A 19,533-nucleotide genomic window follows, 5' to 3' on the forward strand; every position below is an offset into this window, starting at 1 on the left:
GATTATGAACTGGCATTTTATTTTATTTTATTTTTTTGACTCTTAGAAGAATTAAAGAAAATTATTTTTAATTCTTTTTTTTTTAATATTGTAAACAAATGGGATACATGTTGTTTCTCTGTTTGTACATGGCGTAAAGGCATACCATTTGTGTAATCATAAATTTACATAGGGTAATGTTGTTTGATTCATTCTGTTATTTTTTCCCTTCCCCCCACCCCTCCCACCCCTCTTTTCCCTCTATACAGTCCTTCCTTCCTCCATTCTTGCCCCCCTCCCTAATCCTAACTCTAACCCTGACACTAACCCCTCCCACGCCCCATTATGTGCCATCATCCACTTATTAGCGATATCATTCGTCCTTTGGTTTTTTGAGATTGGCTTATCTCACTTAGCATGATATTCTCCAATTTCATCCATTTGCCTGCAAATGCCATAATTTTATCATTCTTTATAGCTGAGTAATATTCCATTGTATATATATACCACATTTTCTTTATCCATTCATCAATTGAAGGACATCTAGGTTGGTTCCACAATCTGGCTATTGTGAACTGAGCAGCTATGAACATTGATGTGACTGTATCTCTGTAATATGCTGAGTTTAAGTCCTTTGGGTATAGGCCAAGGAGTGGGATAGCTGGGTCAAATGGTGGTTCCATTCCAAGTTTTCTAAGGAGTCTCCACACTGCTTTCCAGAGTGGCTGCACTAATTTGCAGCCCCACCAGCAATGTATGAGTGTACCTTTCTCCCCACATCCTCGCCAACACCTGTTGTTGCTTGTATTCTTGATAATCGCCATTCTAATTGGGGTGAGATGGAATCTTAGTGTAGTTTTGATTTGCATTTCTCTTATTACTAGAGATGTTGAACATTTTTCCGTATGTTTGTTGATTGCTTGTAGATCTTCTTCTGTGAAGTGTCTATTCATTTCCTTAGCCCATTTGTCGATTGGATTATTTGCATTCTTGGTGTAGAGTTTTTTGAGTTCTTTGTAGATTTTGGAGATTAGTGCTCTATCTGAAGTATGATTGGCAAAGATTTTCTCCCACTCTGTAGGCTCTTTCTTTGCATTGCTGATAGTTTCCTTTGCTGAGAGAAAGCTATTTAGTTTGAATCTATCCCAGTTATTGATTCTTGCTTTTGTTTCTTGTGCTATGGGAGTCCTGTTGAGGAAGTCTGGTCCTAAGCCGACATGTTGAAGCTCTGTACCTACTTTTTCTTCTATAAGATGCAAGGTCTCTGGTCTGATTCCGAGGTCCTTAATCCATTTTGAGTTTAGTTTCGTGCATGGTGAGAGATATGGGTTTAGTTTCATTCTGTTGCATATGGATTTCCAATTCTCCCAGCACCATTTGTTGAAGAGGCTATCTTTTCTCCATTGCATATTTTTGGCCCCTTTGTCTAGTATGAGAAAATTGTATTTATTTGGGTTTGTGTCCATGTCCTCTATTCTGTACCATTGATCCACCTTTCTATTTTGGTACCAATACCATGCCGTTTTTGTTACTATTGCTTTGTAGTAGAGTTGAAGATCTGGTATTGCGATACCCCCTGCTTCACTCTTTCTGCCAAGGATTGCTTTAACTATTCTGGATTTTTTATTCTTCCAGATGAATTTCATAATTGCTTGCTCTGTTTATGTAAGGAACATCATTGCGATTTTAATTGGAATTGCATTGAATCTATATAGCACTTTTGGTAGTATGGCCATTTTGACAATATTAATTCTTCCTATCCAAGAACATGGGAGATCTTTCCATCTTCTAAGGTTTTCTTTAATTTCTTTCTTTAGTGTGAACTGGCATTTTAAGTCGCTTGCTTGAAACCTGCCAACAACTGCCTATTTCTTCTTGGATAAAACACATATCCTTAGTAAGGCTTCCCAGGCCCTGGATAAATAACCAATTCCTTCCCCATTCCCAGTCATTCTTCTGCTCCTTCACACCATACTCTTTTCAGTTTCTGGAATGTTCTAACATCTCTCTCACCTAGGGGATTTAAACATGCTCTTTCTCCCATTTATAAGACCCTTTCCCTTGCTATTTCCTCCTCATCCTTTTGATCTCAGCTTTAATTTCTATTTCTCAGGGATCCTTCCTGAACTCCAACAGTAATCCAATGATCCCTAGGCATCCCTTTCCATAAACCGTTCTTCACTGGTAACAGCATCTACACCTGTAATTACTTGCTTATTAACTTTATTCCTACACTAATGATAAATCCCTAAAGGGTGTGTTTGTCCTTTCAAATCTAATTCGTCATTGTCCAGCACATACTAACACATACCTATGCATCCCATAGGAGATGCTTAGTAGTCATTTGCTGGGAAAATGAATGTAAAACTGCTAAGCACTTGAACTTACAAAATACAATGACAGGGACATAAGGAGAACTAAGGACACTGAGCCTCCCCTGTCTCATTCCCAGAGTTAGGTGCTGAGCTTCCTCTTCTATAGCCTTATCTTCCCCATTCCTCCAGAATATGCTTAAAAAACCATAAGTGATTAAAAGCTATTTTCTCCATTAAGTTGACCATGGAGCCCCAGCATATTGGATCTCTGTTTCTCAGAACTGCTCTTGGACTAGTCTGGAACGACACATGGGTGAAATTGCAAACCTCAGCACTGTACTTTTGTGGAGATGTTGTTGAGACTGCTGTTTACCATACCCCTTGTGTAAAGTCACTCCAAGAACTGTCTCTTTTAGATTTAAATGTCAGGAAGAGCTTTACTTCCATGGGGAACCTAGTGTTTTCTTAAGTCTACTAAATTCATGTGCCACATTTTTCTCTCGCAGGTTTGTCTGCCGAGAAGCTCAGGGTCATTCTCAGCTCAGCTTTTGCAACTGCAGAAGCCTATGTCTCACACACCTGGCAATAGAACTTTGTCCTGGTCTTGATATTCTATTCTAAATGTATTTCCTCTGGTCTTGATTTATTAAATTATTTACAGCTTTCTATGTTAGAGAATGAAGTCTTGTAAGTTTCCTCAAATCCTTAGTGGAATAGGGCAGACAGATATATGAAAGAAAAAATTCATGAGGTTATGAGAAACATCCTCTTTATAGTGAGGGGGTTCCGTCCTGCAGGTGGTACTGGCAGGAGCAGTGGACAGGGTGAATACTGCCGGACAGGGTGAATACTGCCGGCAAGGGTTTTCCTCAGCCACGCAAGGTCATGGCAGGATTTCTAGGGGAGGGACCCTACAGGAATGGAATGTAGAAGCAATTTTTGTCCCTTATATCTTTCTGAAGCTATTATCAAGTATCCTAGAAGTGTGAGTAACTCTGTTTGGGGTCTGAATCCTCTTCTGAGGGTGTCTAAATAGAGTGAGCTCAGTAATCTATACCTAAAATTCTCCATGATGCTAGATTCCCATTGGGATGCACTGTCCTGTTATAAGGTCAGAATTAGAGTGTTATCATAGGCAAGACTGGAATTTCAACCACTTCCCACTCACCTATGTGCTCCACATTGCCATGAAAACCGTATTTGCCTTAGGAATCTGGCATTCATTTCTACCTAGAAGGGAGACAGAAGCAAGCATGAGGTCCAGTGTGCTGGATGCCACGTAAGCACTCCATAACCACCCTGGAAATAGCTCATTCTCTGCATATTATATAAGGTAAAAAAAGGCTCAGAGACAGACTCACCCAAGGTGAGGTTCACGTTCAGTTCAGCTCTGGCCTTGCATAGGGCTAATTCTACACTTGTTCTACAGCCCTCTGAGAAGACCAAGTGAGAGCAGCAGAAACTGTAGAACAAAAGCCAGATTGTTCCATGGGTAAGATTAAGAGCCATCACATGTAAAGCTGGGCAGGAAGAAGAGAAAGGAAGAGACATGCCCCCTGCCCCAGAACACACCACATCTACCTCCCTCCCCATCCCATCATCTTTGGTGGGTAGTAATAGGTGACAACACATTCCCCAACACCTAGGCTCTCCTGGCTCTACCCATTCTTGTCTCCACAAACAAAATGAAAATTGCTTAGGAAAAGAGCACCTTTTTGGGAAAGAGATGGTCTTGGAAGGTGGGTATTAATCACCCATGTTGATATTGGTAAGCGTAACTACATACTGAGGTATCATCATGCACTGTGACCTTCGGAGGCATGATCTCTTTTGAATTTCACAGCCACCAGCATGGTAGCTATCATTATCTCCCTACATGGCAGGTGCAAAACTGAGCCTTAACCAGGTGGCTGTAGCCATGCATTACCAAGTCTGAGCCCAACTGCCTACCTCCACTCTACAACATTGCTGAAATGCCAGAAATGGGCAGCAGAGTTCTTGAAGCTTATGGTGCCCCTTTAGGGAGAGTAGAGTCAATAAAGAATTTCACAGACCTCCACAGAGCTCTGATTTGGACACTAATTCTGTCTACTCACTTCACTGACATGAACATTGACATTTTTTCCCCAAGTTTCTCACAAAACTCCATGTTGGATTTAATTCCCACGTTCAGTGTTGGTGGCAGCTATATATATTTTTATTAAACTTATTGAGCTATATATTCATGTGCAGTTGTAAAATAATGTAGATGTTACTTCCTTTTTACTCAGTTTCCACCAATGAAAACCTTTAGTATGATTTCAGTTTCCATCATCAAAACCTTAAGTATAATATCACGACCAGAATAGTAACCTTGACGGTGTTAAGATAGAGAACATTTTCAGCACCATAAAGTTGCTGTTCATTGGGATGCTTCCCTCCATCTAATTCCTTCTTTAACCCCTGGAGACGACTGATCTCCTCTCCAAATCCACAGTTTTGTTAATTTTGAGAATAGAATCTATATCATATACAACCTTTTGGGATTGGCTTTTTTCACTCAAATTCTTTGGAGATTCATCAAAGTTTTTGCAAGTAACTATAGTTCATTTATTTTATTGCTCAGTAGTATTCCACTGTATGAATGTACCACAGTTTGTTTAACCATTCATTTGTTGAAGAACATCTGGGTTTCCAGATTGGAGCGGTTATGAATAAAGCTGCTCTAAACATTTATGTACAGGTTTTTGTGTGAACTTGTCTTCATTTTTCTGGGATAAAGTCCCAGAAGTGCAATTGCTGAGTCCTATGGTTAATTGCATGTGTAGTTTTATAAGAATGCTAAACCGTTTTCCAGAATGGCTTTCCTATTTTGCATTTCCACGAACAATGCAGGAGTCGTGTAGTTTCTCTGCATCCTTTCCTTTCAAATTACCTAAATTTAATCTTAATTGCCTCTTAAAAGTCATATCTCCAAATACAATCACATTGGATTTTAGGGGTTCACTGTATGAATTTGGAAGTGGGGACACAATTCTGTCCCTAGAACCATACCTCTACTAGTCCCTTACCCTAAGAGGAAGCCTGTCTCTCTCTCATCTCTCATAGGTTCAGTTCAGTATCATTAACTTTTGTTGACCTCATACTCTGTGCAGAGCAGACAGCGTGGCAACAGAAGGAGTAGTCTCTGACCTTTGGGAGTTTACTGCTTAGTGTGGAGGAGAGACATAGAGACTTTCTGTATGAAACTGCCCTAAGAGAGACATCTGGACCCGCATCCTGGCTCCACCAGTTACTAGTTGTATGGGACCTGTGCAGTTCACTTACTCCCATCTCTCAGTGCTGATTAGGGGCAGTCCCTCTTCTGTACTATACTACTGTACTATACTAGGTGTACTATAATTGAATGACATATGTGTAAGATTTGGAAGGGAAACACTCTAATATACAATGCATGGTTGTCAAGTGAAAGAAATGGTGAAGATATATATCAATAGAGAGGAAACTGAGGCAGGTTACATGAGATGGGACTAGATGGCATTGAGGGCTAATTAATAGATTTAATCTTCAGTCTCCAGGCAGGATAACTGTGTAGTTCAGTGCATATTTTATAACTTTCAGGAAACCTTCACATCCATTTTCATTTGATGTCTAGTACTCTGAATTACACAGGTCAGATACTGTTTTTTCAGTTTAAGAGATAAAAAAGAAGAAGAAGAAAAGAAAAAGTCTAGCAAGATGAACTAATTTGCCAAGATTCCCCAGCTAGTAACTAGCAGAGCTGAGATTTCTAACTCCTATTGTAGTCCTTTGGTCCCATCCCCATACACCAACCACAGGAATACACAATCCAGGGGGATGGGATCTAGAAGTAAAGTTCTTCTTATCCTCAGGGATCCACACATATTACTAGGACGAGCAGTGGGGGCTCCTCCTTGTCAGCAAGTTCTCCTTGATTGATCTGAACCGTCTTGAATTTAGGAAGAGTTTACAGCTCCTACCTAATGTGATAATAAAAATCGAAATTTCCTTTGATTTGTCAGTTTTGTTTAATTTGAGTTGCCCTCATCATAAGATATAGCCTGGAGGCCAAAACTGTCACCTGTTCAGTAACATTAATGAGGATTTTTCCCATAGTAATTTCATTGAGCAAAATCTGTGATATAGTGACTGCCCCGATTTCTTCCTGTACCTTAAAGTTCCATGTACAACTGTGAGAGTTGGGTGTTTACTTTCATTTGCATTAAGTCTCTACATGTTCATTTAGTGAAGTTTCACCATTTTATCTACAGATCTGTGGATTGACTTTATTTTTAGACTCTTTCACATATGTACATACCTAGGTCTTTGACTTTTATGAAGAATCTAAAGCAGCGCCTGCTATACAAATTACACCTAGCTGTATCTGTCTATGGAAGGGTTAATTATGGATGTTGATTTATGGTAGCTTATGGTCATGCTGGGATCTGTAGGACTTGCCCACAAGTAGTACTAGACATCAGTAGTTATCTAGGCTAAGAACCATGTGGCATAAATGCCAAAGTTCCTCAAAGTTGTAGATAATCAGAATTCAAAATGTAGCCTGTAGTAACTCCAGTATGAAAATATAACTCTTCATTAAGATAGCAAAGCATTAATCTAGGAAGATCACTAATTCCTGGTGGTTGGTATTACTTTTTTATTGATAACCTTATGCACAATATTTTTAAAATTATATTAAAATACCCAGTAGACTTAGGTACTTAATAATTGCCAACCTTGATTTCATCTTTTTCTTCTCCACTTTCAAAAAATTTAACATTTTCTCTCATTTCTAATAGATTGGGTGTCAAAAGTCCCTAGGCTACTATCTAACTCCCTGGTACTCAGAATCACAGACCCTGTAGCTAGGCTTAATATCACTTGCAAAAATGGAATAAAATTCCTTATCTATGATGGTTCTATTAAAACCAGAGAATCTCGAAGGTCACCTTTTAGCTATTTCTTTACTCTCTTCTTTCTTTGCAAAGAAGGGAAATTTTCATTTTCTCCACAGTGGCTTTGGCAGAAGCCAGAAGAGAAGAAAACCCACAATCCACTTTGGGTACCTCCGTGTGCATCAGTAGCTGTTGTTTTCCAACCAAGCATCCTTCTACCTCACCCTCTTCCCTGCCAGTTCCAATGCTTTAAGGCACATTAACATAGAATCAATCAAGCTTCTGTCCAGACTTTGTAATTGTGGCACCTGAGGAAGACAATAGATATCGACTACCTAAAAAAATAGTATTTTGCTATTAACTATCAGGACTTTTTATGAGAAATGGTGGAGTGAAGCCACCCTGCACTGAATTCTTCATCTGTCCACCACTGCAGCATGATTTACTGCCTGCATCTGTAAAATGGGAATCCTAACAAGACACACAACCGAGGACTGTTATCAGGGTTCACCGAGATCCTGTGTGTGATGGCTTAGCATAGTGTCTGGCAACTCAGTAATGTTAGATATTTTTATTGTTGTTGTTATTGAAGGATAGGTAAAGGTTACTAAGGGAACAGCAAATGCCTTGGATTATGATTTCTTGGAATCTGTGCATGGTGTAACAGACAAAATTATGAGAGCAATTTAAGATTATTCCATTTAGATTCTCGTCTAAACCTTAGCTTTAGAAATCCTGAAGGAAGCTATATGAGAAAACTCTGTGCTTCATTTTAAGAAAGATTTGGACACACAAAGCTATTGTAGGCCAATGTGTGTCTGCTCACTGTTATGTGTCTACTTAAAGAAACACCTGCAGTTAGAAAACAATTTTCCATTTTTGCCGTTCTTTCCTTTGAATCCCAGCCCATCTAGCATGTATATACAGAGTTATTCCATAAAATACAGTCAAGGCTTAAATATTTAGTATGAAAAATTATTTTAATCACAGTTAACAGGCAGTAATCTTGTAGGTTGTCTTTGAATGCGGGGCTTTGTAAGCACACAGACATGTGTGAGGGAGGAGAGTCTCTGTGGAGTCCAGGTCTATATCTGACTCCATTGATTTAGCGTATACATATCTAGACAGGACAGTAAGGGCTTCTTTCAAATAATGCCGTGCATATGACCTTAGAAGGTAAATGTCTTTGCCTTCTAATCACTGCTATGGGAATCTTAGTCTCCATTTTTATTTTGGTTTCTTGCATCTTCTGTACATTAGAAAGAATACCTCACTCTTTCACACAAGATTACTCTTTTTTGGGAGGTTATTCCACTTTCTAGAAAGAAAAAACACACAGTGTCTTACACATACTAAATCTGCATCCTATAAATCTCTTTATTAGAAGTTTTGTTTTGGTTTTAGTTTTGAATAACCTCTCCTTTAAACTTAATTAACTTAAAAGTTACTTGCATTGAATTGTTTGGGATTACACATGAACTATGACAAAGAATTTTTACAATCTGGTCTCTGCCAAAGACTTGGTTTTAATTATTAAGGTAGCTAGACATATTTTCTGACTCAAGCATTTTAAACAGAATTCCACTAAGTTTTAAAACAGAACCCAACAACACCAGTGTCTTTATAATACAACATAGTCAGTATTTGCTATGCAATAACGAATAAGTACAGCATAATGCTTTGAAGTGGTACAACTGAATTCTGTCCAAGAAAACTCGTCCATATGGTTCCTCCAGCTCTTGAATTTGGCTGAAATCCTAAAACATTCTCCTGGTAACTGTGGCTGCTTATACATTCCAGTCCCATTGAGTCAAGAAAAATTGCACTAAAATGAAAATTAGCTATATAGCATGTTTTAATGGAGAATACATGTGATTCATCCGGAAAATGCTAAGATTATATAGAAAATGTGTAAATTTTACTTGTAGTTTTGTGGGAGGATTTAATGCTCATGATTGCCTGATGATGAAGGCAAATGCTTGCAGTGAATCATAAGAGGTCTAAGTGGTGCTTTTATTGTATTGGGGGGTCTCAAGGAAACATATCTGTGAATTCGTAATGGAAGTCAAAGGGAAAAGAATGCAGCTTAACGTATACTTTTAAATTTTACACATAGCTGTTTGGGGATTGCCTGAGATACAAAAAGTAAGATCAAGCTTTACTGAACATACCAATTCTTCATCTGAAGAATTCTTAAACTGAGCCTCGTTGATTTCTCAACTGAATGCTGAAAGAGAATTAATGATATTTCCCAAGCCAAATCCAGGTTTGATGCTCCAATTCTTTCCCCTGTTCAGCACTTTCTTTCAACTTGGGCCCTTTGCAATGCCATCCAAAATGGAACAAGCTAAACTTTCCTCTCTTTAAACACACAAGACCTCTTCTTGCTTAAATGGTAATGAATAAATTACTTTCTTCCGCCTGACAGAAAGATGAATTGTTTAACACTTATTATGCAGCCATCTACTTAAAGCTGAGATTACAGTTCAATTCATATTTGATTCATAGAACTTGAAGTATTCATCATCCCACCCCCTTCTCCCCTTTGAAAGGTCCTGGGACATCTTCCTGTTGTAACAAACAAGACGTGACTCATGCCTCATCTTTCCTCCTTCCTGCCAGGGTCTTAGCATTAAAGCAACCAGAGATGTGTGTGCAAGAAATGAGACTTAAGTTGGATGGATTAAAGTGTCTCAATTCCCTGGGCCGTTGCTGTTCACACAACCTAAATACAATAATCATCTTCATCTAATAAATTAGGGAGTGGAAATGGGCTACCAGTCATCTAATGCAGAAATTTGCGCATCTACAGTGAATGGCATGTGGGGGGGAGGGAGTGGTGAGCAGGCAAATGCTCTTCCTTGCAAACAGTCCTGCTTTTTGAATGCATGGAATGATTGTATTGTCCTCTCTGGGTACTGTGCAGAGGGCAGCTGCGGCTGCAGAACAGGGGTGACTTTTCTGTTATAATTGGGCAAGGGAGAAATCTTTTACAAAACAAAACCACGGTGGTCTGGAAAAGGCTGCTGCCTGCCATCTGAGAGTATCTTGCCCAGCAGAGCCTCTGCGTCAGTCAGCTGAGCTGTGAAGCTCTGGCAGTGCCTGGCATTAAGCATCATTAGGGGATGATGGGCATGATTACCTGGCACTGGTATCTTTCTCTAGAAACTGTAGCCAGCCTCCTAGAAACAGGTCTAACAATGGCAGCAGGCAGATTTCAGTGGTTTGGAGGATCCCCTGAGGCAGGGGAAGGAATAAGAGGAGATTTTTTACACTGCTAGTCTCTCCTACTCCTCTGAATCTCCACATTCTGTCTCTGCAGAGATGGAGGGCTACGTCTTGCTGGAAGCAGTCACATAGCACAAAGAAAGCACATTGTCTTTGTTTCCTTTGGCTGCTATAACAAAATGCCACAGACTAGTGTCTTAAACAACAAACATTTAGGCTGGAAAGTTTGAGGTCAGGGTGCTCGCACACTTGGCTCTTGACAAGGACTCCCTTGCGTGCAGATAACTATGTTCTCACTGTGTCCTCACTGTGTGGAGGGAAGAGAATACAAGCACTGATCAGTTTCTCTTCTGAGAAGGATACTAATCCCAACCTAGAGACCCCCCACCCTGCCCCATCTTGACCCAACCTAACCCTAATTCTGTCCCAAAGTTTCCATCTCCATGTACGAACACACAGGGTGTTTGGACTTTAACCTATGCATTGGGGGCTAGGGGGAACACAAATATTCAGTCTAGAGCACAAAGCAGTGACCATGCCTTTATCTACCTTGCTTTCCTGGCAAACCCACATTTTAAGATGCTTTAGCGATCCTTGAAACCCTCCCAATCTTATCCTTAGCATGAAGTCCCCAGTGCACATCTGTGCCAGCACCCCACAAGTTCAAGTGCCTCTTCCCCATTGGGCAGGGCTCAAGCTACATTCCTCTTTGTGTCTCCAGGGCCTGACCTGGTTCCTGGTCCCAGCAGCAGTCAGGGAAGGCCTGTTGGGTGAGGGAGGGAGAGAAAGCAGGGAGCATGGGTGAACAGGAAACAGGTTCACCCACTGACTTCACCACTCAGCACCTTATTTGTCTCTGATGTTCTGTGGTTATCAGTTTTTTGATCTGTGAAATTGAAATAATTAGAATTGCTATATTGTAGAGCTATTGAGAGACTCCAGTTAAATGCCTGGAGGGGAAGAGTTTTGTAAATGGTAAAGGATGCTTTGTTTCAAACACCGGAAAGCTCTTTGGGAATGCATGCATTACGTTAGGCATGTGCCCACATACATGCACACTCTCACACGCACACACACGCAAACAAATGTGCATGTATTCATTCTTTGACTTATGGGTTTTGAAGTTGAACAGAGAGAATTTGGAAGTTGAGCTACAGCTCCTCATTGAGTAGTGTTGTCTTTAATCACTAATTTTCTCATTTTGAAATCAAGAAAATAAATAGAGGATTGTTGGTGAGGATAAAACAATATAAAATGGTGACACAGATTAGCACAGTACCTGGCATATGATTGACTGCAGATGCTCCTCCTACATCCCAGAGCCGCCAGCCAGGCCACTGCCTCCCCCCTACCCCCATACTGCCCCAGCGCTCCTCATGACCTTGCCAGTCATGATGGTAGACAGAGATCACTCACAGTTTGGGACATCAGTCATCTTTTCCCTGGGCGGTAATCTGGTCTCCCCAGCTAGTGTGTAGGCTTCTAGAGCTGAGGCACCTTGGTCATACCTGGCAGCAGACTTCACGCAGTGAACACCCTCCTGAGAAAAACCTGTCCAATGCAGGGCCTTATTTACATTGCCTTGGATGGGGGTGGAGGTCACATGAGAAGAAAAAGGAGCCCAAAGTTCTGAACCTCACGATGGCTTCCTCATTGCCCTCCTCCATGGTGCCTTGGGAATGGTCCTTCCAGACCCCCTCCTCCATTTTTCTGAGGGAGAGTAAGAGGAGCCCTCTATTCCGGGCCTCTCCTGCCCACTGAGCCCTCGCTCCCCTAGGATCTCTCTACTGGACATGTTAAACCTCCCTTCGAAGTATACCTTCTCACACAGAAACGCTTACATGGGAGGCTCAAGGAATTTGAGATGCTTGGGTTTTGTTACAGAAGATCTCATAGTAGATGAACTCAGTTAAGGGTACTCTTCCTTGAGCTCCGCAAGCAGGCAAAACACTGGTCTCTTCTCAACAGCGCCCCCTAGCCCTTCCCCCAGAGCTTGGAATAGGGTCCCTCCAGCCAGAGCAGAGACTGGATTCTGAGGAAGAGGTAGCAGCAGTTTCACCAGCTCCCCCGCCCTGCTGTGTTCATATTTTACAGACTGAAAAGCAGGACACATGGTTTGACAAAGGAGTTGTTCCTGACTAGTGAATTGATGTCTTTCTGTGAAGAGTCTTGCTAGGATATAAACATCAAATCCCATATGTTACACATTACAGGGGATATACTTTATTGAAAAGGAAAAAAAAAATACTCAAGCAGAAATACAGTTTTAGTTCTGTGTGTGTGTGGGGGGGGGTGGGTGTGGGTGTGCACATACACACACACACACAGCAGGTAACTTAGTACTTAACATTTTCTTTCAAGACCGCTCCAGCACATTTAAACCAACAACTGTTGCAGACATATGTCACAAATAAACATTCAAAGAAAGATTTCCACATCGTTATTTAATTTTTAAAGATTTTATAGAAGATATGTTTCTATTATAAAGGTAATATAAGCCCATTATAGAAAATTTTAAATATTAAAAATTTCATTCATGTATTTATAAACTTCAAAAAGCTACATGGTTTTATTTTCTTCCAAACTAGGGATAAATTTTATATCACGGTATATCACGGTACAGTCTCTACACAGAGTTTGCTTGGGTTTGATTCCAGGCTCCATCACTTATCAGCTGTGTGATTTAGGACTAGTTACTTAACCTCTCTTGGCTCCTACTCCCATGATGTATAACAAGGAGACACTAATAATGCTTACCACATAGAATTGTTACAGGATTTAAATCCCATAGAAGATATATATGTATTATATACACATATTTGTGTGTGACATATGACATATAAGGTATATAATTCATATTTACAAGTCATATAAAATTTAATATGTGAAGTATTAACTGAACCTTTTATATATTAGCTATTATTTTTATTTTATGAAGTTTTAATAATCTTATACATGTATGTTTATATCATTTTGATTAAACATTTTATCATAACTCTTCTCCATATTTGAGATAGTTTTTCATAGCCATGATTTTTTAATGGTTGCAAAACAAAACATTAGATTATGATTTAACCATTCTTCTATTATCAGACATTTAAGTAAGTTCTAGATCCTTCTCTTTTAAATAACACTGCCATGAATATATCATGGAGATAATATTTTCATAGTTTATATTATTTCTTTAGAATGGATTCCCAGAAGAGGAGTGCCAGGGTCAAAGTTTATAAAGTTGCTGTCGTTCATGATTCTTCTTGCCAAATGGCTTCCCAAAAGCCTTGAATCAATTTATATTTCTACCACAAAGCAGAAGACGAGTGCTTCACCTTACTCTCACCAGAACTGATTTCTATTTTTTTTTTTTAAACCAGAAAAGTTTATAGGTAAAAAAATGGTTCATTCACAATAAACCTTGCTTGGCTTCCTGTGTGCCAAGGACTGGGTCTCACTGGGGATACCAAGATGGAGGCTGTTGGTTCTGCTCACGCTGGAGAGGAAGAAACTGGGAAACTGGAAATGAAACCAATTACAACCTCTGCTGAGAGGTGCAGGAGAGAGCCATGCCCCTCTGGGGAGTCAGGGGTGGCCTTCTGGGAGGGCCAGGCTTAGGTGGGTCTTGAATGAAGAATGGTAGCTAGCCCCAGTAGAAAGGGGACAAAGGCTTCTTCCATATTAGGAGAGCAGCATATGGAGGAGGCTGGCTCATTTGGGGAATCCAGGAATTGGGTGTGGATCTATTTGAAGGAGTGTTGAGAGATGAGACTAGGTTATGCGCAGAAGCTAGGTTCTTTTAAAGGTATGATCTTTAATGCATTGTATTCTTTTTCTTGTTTGGTTGGTCGATTTTAATCATAAAAGCAGCCTCAGTAGAACCCTGCAAGAGAGTTTTTGATTGCATGTGAACAGATTTATCAACTGGGTCGCCCTATGAGATGTTAAGTTCGCGGTCAGCATGCTTTGCTAAATGAAATCAGCCTGTGAACCTTCAGCGCCAGAGTGTCACTAAGCGGAGTCAGCCTGGACTGCAGCTCCTCTAGCAGCACAGTGAGGTGGGCAAAGATGACCTTCAAAGTCATCCACTGACCTCACCTCACCCTCTTCATGCCTTACTTCTTCCTGTCCCCATCAAAGATTTGAGACCTGTGCTACCCAGTTTCCCTCTAAGTAACCTCCCTCACAATGCCACAGAGGATTGTTGGGTCAAACTCATCACCACTGAGGTGCTGGTGAGTCACTAAGAGGTCCAGTCCTCACCTCTCCAGAGACATTTAGTTTTTTGAGGTGGTCACTTGGAGATAAATATTCTTGCAACCCAACACTCTCTAGTGGTAGAATTTCAGGTCAAAGGGTCAGCAAGTGGCTGGAGTGAGGAAGCAGTTCCTCCTCAGCCGCTTCCCAGAGTGGAGAGCGAGACTTTGTGCAAGTCCAGCCTTCCATCCCACTGCCCAGGATTGGCTTCAGGCCTGGGATTGCATCCTTCATCTTGTCTACATGGCATGTGGGATGATTAGTGTCCTAGGATGCAGGTTAAAACCCGGATGATGGCCAGGGGCTGAGAGGGAGAGGGCTTCTGAGAAGTGGCCACAACTCTATAATCTGAAGCACATCTACCTTTGTGGCTAAGGTAGGAAAAAATAAATAAAAAGATATCTTTTCTATGTTCTAGGTAGAAAAAAATTCAACTAGGGCAGTAGGTTTTTTATTTTTTTTCCCTCACCTCAGGAAAACATCGTAATTCCCTCCCAGCAGATTTCCTAGATCTTAAATATCAACTCAAACATTTATGCATGAAAAATTAGAATCCATGAATGATGCATGTATTCTGGAAAGTCTCCTCATAAATCACCCCTCCCTCCTTTGGAAAGTCCCAGGATGGCAGCCAAAGCCTCATCTTCAGCCCCTATTTCAAAGCCACCTGAGATAAAATTTCCTATTTGTTTCTGACGTGCTCGCCCTTTGCATGTTCAGCCTCCCGCGTGACAGATAAGTCTGCTATTATCTTGTCTGAGATATTGTTCTTTTACTTGACCAGATTACAGCACGATTGTCAGTTTGCTCTTTAATAATACGACTTCACAGGGGATTTGTAAGGATTAATGAAACAATGTTTGAAAACCACTTTGAATTTGTATGCACTCTTTCTTCTGAGGCTTGGGGGGTTATTATTTCTTAGTGTTTATACTGTATCTCCCTGTAAGAAGTTTTAAATGCTTGGCAAACATTTGGAACAGTTTCAGTTAGATGATGAAGCTGTCAGCTCCTATGGGTGGAAGGCCTCTGAGACCATCCAGTATCACCCTCACACTGAAAGAAGTCCAAGGCCAAAGAACTGGGTCCATATACCCAGCGACTCATAGCCACTTAGTGGTGGAGCTGGGTCTAGAAACCAGGTGTCCTGGTGCTCGCTTCAGCTCTTCAGGTGTGTTACAGGTTGAACTGTTGCTCTCCCCAGTCTCCACTTCAGAAGCTCAAGTCCCAACCCCAGTACCTCAGAACGTGCTGTTTGCAAACAGAGTTGTTGCCCATGTAATCAGTTAAGATGTGTAGGAGAGGAGACTTGTAATCCAGTATGACTGGTGTCCTTCTAAAAGGGGGAGATTTGAACAAAGACCAACATTCAGAGAGAATGCCCTGTGAACATGAAGGCGGCCATCTGCAAATCCAGGAGAGAACCCTGGAAGAGAGCCTTCCATCGCAGCCCTAACAGCACCCTGATTTGGGCCTTCGGAGGAAACTGTCAGGCACTCAGCTTCTGTTGTGGTACTTCCATGCAGTAGCCCTAGCAACAAATAAAAAGCCTTCCCTACTTTAAAAACTCATGATTGCCTCTGAGCAGATTAAGAGACTTAGGCAGGTGGAAAGGGAGTCACTGGTCCACGACTGGCCGGCCCACAGGAAGCCAACTGATAAACCAGACTTCTGCAGCCCTTGTCTTCATGCGCCCCAGGGTTCCCTTCCCTAAGGGTCGCTGGAGTTGGGCAGCCCTGGCTTGATGTCCCTCAGAGGCCCTCATCATGGATACATCCCATCATGATACCCCAGTGCCCCAGGGGCTGCTTCTTGACATCCTCCATTCTTCTCACCATCAGAAGGCAGCAGTAGAGCTGAGTGAGGGCAGCAGCCCAGGGACCCTGGGTACAGGGAGTTGGACACCCAGGTGGGGTCTTCAGCTAGGAATGGGTGGAGATGGTTCTGAAAGACTCAGAAGTTGTTTTCCTAGGATACAGCATACCATTTATCAGGGCTAGGTTCCCAGGCTCATCCACCAGGTCCATGTGAGTCACGTTCTAGAAACTGAGTACAAGCAGCACTGCTTCTCTAGGAAGTCATCAGTGACACTGGTAACCATTTTTAAAGTGTTATATTTTTTAATCATCTTGTACATCATAATTAGTAACCACCAATTTCATAGTGTGGGCAACTCTACGCTGAGAGATGCAGATGGTGGGGAGAGGAAAATGAGGAGTATGGGTAACATCTTTGAATCCTGGGATGGAGTGGAGAGTTCGCAATCACTACTCGCAGGACAGGAGTAGAGGAGGGACCTTCTTTCTGCAAAACGATGGCCATTAGGTTCAGAGACAGGAACATCGAAAGGAGGTAAAAGAAGATGGCAAAGCTCATGCCTACTGACCTTGGTTTTTCAGTAAAACAAACTGATGTATGACAAACTGATGACAACTTGAAAGGATCACTGAGTTTCAGATTTGAAATTAAAATTGTCTTATAGTTGTCAGAGACACAAACTTGTTTGTCCAAGGGCAGAGGCCAGTTGTTTCAGAGAAAAAAAGAAAAAGAAAAAGCTGGACTTTGAACCTCAATTCTGGTTCTTAAAACACTACTATAATTGCATCTGGATTGGATTTTGAGGCTGACCTTTGATCAGAAACATTGGTTTCCTGAGATGAGGCCTCTCCCTCAATCAAGGCTGATTTGATTGCTTGGAATCGAGCTGAATGTTGGTCAGGAACTAAGCAGCTTCTGAAGTCTGGCTCAGTCCCTCTTGCAGTCACCATACTGACCTCCAGGAAAGATATTGAGGTGTGAGGCAGACTGCAACCCAGCCCCTCCCTTGGGCCCAAGAGCACCTGCCTAAGCCAACACATGAGGACAGGAGACTCCAGCCCAAATGTGACACCAGGAAAGACAATTTGTCACACGACAGAATGTGCCACCCTTTCAATGAGAAACAAGTAGACAAGTCCCACTGTCTCCTAAGCCCTGGGAGGGAGGAAAGACAATGGTAATAATCACTGGCCTGCACTGGTACATTGTGCAGCAGTGAGAAAGACCAGTCATACTGTGGTATTAGGGGTTCTACAATGGGAGAGAGATTGCACTCCTTTCCAAATCCAAAAAGTCCAATTGGGGACATATAGCCAAGGAGCAGAATGAGCGGGTCAAGGGTAGGGGGATTCTTGCTAAAGTAATTTAAAAGATTTCTTACTACAACTGGGCTGGGCAAGGAAAGGACAGGATGGGGACCAGAGTCAAGAAGAGGCCTCACAGGAGCCTGACGGAAGGTTGGTCAAAGAGGGAGACTTTGGGAGTCACAAGTGCTCCGTTGGTGCCAGGCACTGGGCTGTGCCCTTGGAGATACAATCCTCACACCTCTTATTAAGTAAGAAGGCAATAGCGGAGGAAACTGAGGTTTGCCCCTTGCCCAGGGCCTACAGCATATCAAATGTTAGAATTGCATTTGATTTGGGGGTCCTCTGATCCCCAAGCCCAAAGTTTTCCCACCACATGAAGCTACTACTTGTGAACCACCCCTTCCCTCAGAGATGTTGGTAGGAAGAGAAGACACATGTTTAGAATCATTCACTCAGACAGGAAGTAGGGGACCACACACTACCATTGCCTCACCTCTGAAACCCCTTGAAGCTTGAATTTTAAATCATCCTCCCCCTTAGCAGAGTGAACACTATGGACGTTCAAAAACTAAGTCTAATTCCTAGATAGAAACTTAAGCAAAAATGTTTGACGATTCTTACCCTGTCCTTTTCTTTTTATTTAATTGTTTTTTTTAGTTATAGCAATCAGACAAAAGAAATGAAAGGAATATGAATAGGAAAAGAAGAGTTTCAACCTATCCTTATTTGCCTTCTTTTTTATTCACTACTGATGATCTCTTCCTGTCTCTAGTCTGTCCTTCCCCTAAATTCCGACAGTAGAAATTCTGTCGCTCTCCGAATTTCAGCTCACATTCTTCCTCCTCCATGAAACCTCCAAGGAATTATGAGCTCACTTTCCCTCCTGAGAATGTTCATATCCTCTCTTGCTGTTACACCTGTGGCTACTCTCCACCTTATGACATACATATTCAGCGGTGTCTCCATGGAGTCCACCATGGAGATGTCAGCCACACCAGGGTAGGGCCCATCTCTTCATCTCTGACTTAGTGTCTTTAAGTAGAAGTCATTTAAGTGGGGTCCAGGCCCGGCCCCTGTGTGGGATTTGAGGCCATGCACTAAATGAAATTTGGAAATTCTGAAAGGCCTAAGGGCTCAAGGGTTGCTGTCACATCCTCTTTATTGTTATCTAATTTGACCCCTTGAGATAAAATGTCAAAGGAACTTCTCGTTGTTGAAGGACTGTTTGAAGACCCCTATTAAAATAAACTGCCTTGGAGGATGCACTAAACCTTTAGCGCCAATGGATACCTGCTGGGAATCCTCAGGAGTAACAGTTATCAGCACAGGTGCAGAGTACCTACTGTGTGCCATATGATGTGAACTGGAAGAAAAGTGCCAAGAAGAATAAAACCCAATCCTTGAGATTAAGAAACTTCCTGCTCTAGCACTGGGGCCTGGGGTTGGGTAGGCACAGGAACAGAGATAATCGATTATAATAGTGATAAAATGTGAGAAGAACTCTGAGAATAACAACATTGGGAAAGGAGAGGTTGTCTGTGGATGGACAATTTGTAAGAGGAAACAAAGGGGAAAGAGGGATTCTGGTCCAACTGAACCATCAGGATGATCAGATCTCACTCAGGAATGGTGGAAGATGAGGAATTTGATCAGTGGGGGATTTTGGCAGGATTCTTGCTAAACTTGTGCTCTTGGAGGACATGCCCAAGGATGAAGCCTAGTTAGTTCCAGAGGACTCTGGCA

The 19,533-nt window shown here is 41.6% G+C and overlaps 1 protein-coding gene across 1 annotated transcript in view; it reads left to right on the forward strand.

Annotated features, from left to right (window-relative positions):
* The window catches only part of Alk (ALK receptor tyrosine kinase), a 678,240-nt gene that overhangs the window by 256,711 nt on the left and 401,996 nt on the right, over positions 1–19,533 (forward strand). The gene's annotated exons all lie outside the window — the stretch shown is intronic.

This window comes from Sciurus carolinensis, chromosome 13, assembly GCF_902686445.1.
Source record: "Sciurus carolinensis chromosome 13, mSciCar1.2, whole genome shotgun sequence".
In the NCBI taxonomy this organism is placed as follows: domain Eukaryota; kingdom Metazoa; phylum Chordata; class Mammalia; order Rodentia; family Sciuridae; genus Sciurus; species Sciurus carolinensis.